The following is a 4,123-nucleotide window of genomic DNA, read 5'->3' as shown; positions in this document are numbered from 1 at the left end:
CAAAACAGGCTATGGCACTGTCACTTACCTAGTCCAAAAGAACAGCAGCGACCAAATACACTGCTCATTTGTCTTGGGAAAAGCAATAGTCCATGGGCCTGACCCCAGATTTTCACTTGTCGGTACCAGTCAGGGTGACGAAGGTTACTTATATTTTTTGAAAAGATCTATGTCTGTGGATGATATTTTGGTATGATAGACCTTCCAGAGTGGTAGCTAAATCATAGTTATCAGCTCATGAAGTATACCCGCCCCTTCAAGAAATTGCATTTCAGATAACGGTACATATCCTGCTTTAGACTGGTGAACAGGACATCTGTCAATGCTTCACAACATTGTCTCTGGTATCATTTTAAAGGGGACGATGTAACCTTTCATTCAAGATAAAATGTGAACCTTTCTGACCAATATAGAGGTTACTAGAACTCCTTGAACTGTCAAAACTTAGGCGAAAAATACAATTTTCGCCTAAATGATGTAATATCTTTTAGCCCTGTGTCATCTAGGAGCAACAGGGACACAAAATTCAAAGTCTACAACACTCCCAGGACCATAATGATTCAGAAAATGTATAATATGCCTATACAATTTCTTGCCATGGACGATTGTGAGCCTTAGATTAGAAGAGCAGTAGGTCTCCTATTACGTAAACTCCAGAACAGCCGGGATATATATGGTCACATAAAGGACACCACAATGGGATAGGGAACCATAGAACAACCTACAAGGAAGATGCACAAAGCAAAATGTATCAGAAGTGTGTGGTACTGTGGAATTATTGGAAACAGGGCGGCCATGTGAAGGCTCAGTACCGCAAGCCCCTTTTATTTATTTTTTTAGGTTTTATATGTTTTTATATATTTTTTGTGTGTTGTTTTTTAAGAAAGCATGTGAATGTTTGTCCTTACCATGAAGGAAATAAGGTCACCACAATGGGATAAGGAAGTTTGAGTTTAATGAGCAACATATTGAAGTATTAAACAGAACAGCATTATAATGAACTCCTTGCAATGTCACTCAAACGCCTCGTCTCGCTCATCTTCTGACTCCTTGAGTTCGAGCTCAGGCTCTGGATCATCCTGCAGTTTCTGGTTGCTGCATGTCTGCAGCTTGCACATATCTGTGCATGCCAGTCCATTTGGTAAGCATGTGCAGCTTGGCATTTTGCATGAATGAACACAGTTTCATGTTAGCAATTCCAGGACAACGTCTGGTGCAGGTGGAGATCACATCCAGCAAATTGCCAGCTTGCCAATTAGACTGTCACAGAGGCTGTCTCCAACTGAGCTCGCCAGTTTGCTGATGTTCACATATCGTGTGTGGTTCCGTGTCCCACACTTCATGTAGATGGAACAGGTGATGTCCTTCTGGAATGCAAGACAAAGCACCAGGACATCAGTGTCTTCGGCTGTGACGAAACTGCTTTTGAGCCCATGTTTGTACCATGTGAAGCATGCAGGAGCAGGCGAGTTAAAGCTTCTTCATGTGTGGATTTCAGTTCTGTTACTTCATCACACCCAATGTGGACATCAGCACACTGGCGAGCTCAGTTGGAGACAGTCTCTGTGACAGTCTAATTGGCTTACATGCCTTCACTGGTTATGACACTGTTAGTGCCTTGGCTGGCCAGGGCCAGCTGAAAGCCTTGAAGACAGTGAAGAACGAGCCTTCATCTTCTTTCCATCCATGCTCTGAAGGACTTGGGACTACAGGGTTCGGCTGCAGACTGCTCTTCCAGATGCCTGCCTGATATTTGGCTCGTTCAACATGCAGGAAGAGACAGTCTCTACATGATGCAGCTGGCTGGACTCCATCTCTCCCCTTTTGGTACCTAAGAGCTGGGAGCGCAATTGGTTCACCTCTACTGTGCTGCTGTTTGCAGCGTCCATGTGACATGTAAACTCCTCAATTCTCTGGAACAGCTCCTCACTGACATTCCATGACTGCCCTAGTCCAATGAAGGTTACTTGGTAAGAAGGCTCTTTCTTCACCATCTTCAAGGCTTTCAGCTGGCCCTGGCCAGCCAAGGCGCTAACAGTGTCACAACCAGTGAAGGCATGTAAGCCAATTAGACTGTCACAGAGACTGTCTCCAACTGAGCTCGCCAGTGTGCTGATGTTCACATTGGGTGTGATGAAGTAACAGAACTGAAATTCACACATGAAGAAGCTGAAACTCGCCTGCTCCTGCATGCTTCACATGGTACAAACATGGGCTCAAAAGCAGTTTCATCACAGCCGAAGACACTGATGTCCTGGTGCTTTGTCTTGCATTCCAGAAGGACATCACCTGTTCCATCTACATGAAGTGTGGGACACAGAACCACACACGATATGTGAACATCAGCAAACTGGCGAGCTCAGTTGGAGACAGCCTCTGTGACAGTCTAATTGGCAAGCTGGCAATTTGCTGGATGTGATCTCCACCTGCACCAGACGTTGTCCTGGAATTGCTAACATGAAACTGTGTTCATTCATGCAAAATGCCAAGCTGCACATGCTTACCAAATGGACTGGCATGCACAGATATGTGCAAGCTGCAGACATGCAGCAACCAGAAACTGCAGGATGATCCAGAGCCTGAGCTCGAACTCAAGGAGTCAGAAGATGAGCGAGACGAGGCGTTTGAGTGACATTGCAAGGAGTTCATTATAATGCTGTTCTGTTTAATACTTCAATATGTTGCTCATTAAACTCAAACTTCCTTATCCCATTGTGGTGACCTTATTTCCTTCATGGTAAGGACAAACATTCACATGCTTTCTTAAAAAACAACACACAAAAAATATATAAAAACATATAAAACCTAAAAAAATAAATAAAAGGGGCTTGCGGTACTGAGCCTTCACATGGCCGCCCTGTTTCCAATAATTCCACAGTACCACACACTTCTGATACATTTTGCTTTGTGCATCTTCCTTGTAGGTTGTTCTATGGTTCCCTATCCCATTGTGGTGTCCTTTATGTCACCATATATGTCCCGGCTGTTCTATAGTTTACGTAATAGGAGACCTACTGCTCTTCTAATCTAAGGCTCACAATCATCCATGGCAAGAAATTGTATAGGCATATTATACATTTTCTGAATCATTATGGTCCTGGGAGTGTTGTAGACTTTGAAATGTGTGTCCCTGTTGCTCCTAGATGACACAGGGCTAAAAGATAGTACATCATTTAGGCGAAAATTTTATTTTTCGCCTAAGTTTTGACAGTTCAAGGAGTTCTAGTAACCTCTATATTGGTCAGAAAGGTTCACATTTTATCTTGAATGAAAGGTTACATCGTCCCCTTTAAAATGATACCAGAGACAATGTTGTGAAGCATTGACAGATGTCCTGTTCACCAGTCTAAAGCAGGATATGTACCGTTATCTGAAATGCAATTTCTTGAAGGGGCGGGTATACTTCATGAGCTGATAACTATGATTTAGCTACCACTCTGGAAGGTCTATCATACCAAAATATCATCCACAGACATAGATCTTTTCAAAAAATATAAGTAACCTTCGTCACCCTGACTGGTACTGATATCTGGTCTGGCCCATGGACTACAAGGGTGACCCCACTGAAGTCCACAACTATCTCACGGTTGGAGCTGACAGCAGCTGCCTTAGCTGTCAAGGTAGATGTCATGCTGAAGAAAGAGCTACAGCTGCCACTGAGAGAGTCAGTTCTGGACAGATAGCACCGCTGTGCTCAAGTACATCGCAAACGAGAACATCAGATTCAAGACATTTGTGGCCAACAGGGTCACCACTATCTTACAAGCATCAAAAATGGAGCAGTGGCGGTACATAAACACACAAATGTATTGCAGCGAAGGGGCAGACGTATACAAGCCTTGTCTTCTGCCTGCTCCTTTTCATTTCACATGACACATGAAGATTAAGAGATGTGTAGAATTAAATTGATTATGTATCATGAATGAAATTGAATAAATAAACATGAACATGAACACAGTTGAATCCAGCTGATTTCGCTTCCTGGGGGCAAAGGGCAAATGTCTTCGTTCATAACAAAGTATGGATCTCAGGGCCCGCCTTCCTCAGCAAGCCAGAACCAGAATGGCCAGAGACAAGCCGGATCATCAAGAGGAACTCACAGTAACCGATCCTGAAGTCAAGA

This window comes from Salarias fasciatus, chromosome 12 (genome assembly GCF_902148845.1).
Source record: "Salarias fasciatus chromosome 12, fSalaFa1.1, whole genome shotgun sequence".
Lineage (NCBI taxonomy): Eukaryota > Metazoa > Chordata > Actinopteri > Blenniiformes > Blenniidae > Salarias > Salarias fasciatus.
The sequence above is the reverse complement of the archived record's forward strand: the minus strand, read 5'-3'. Positions refer to the sequence as shown.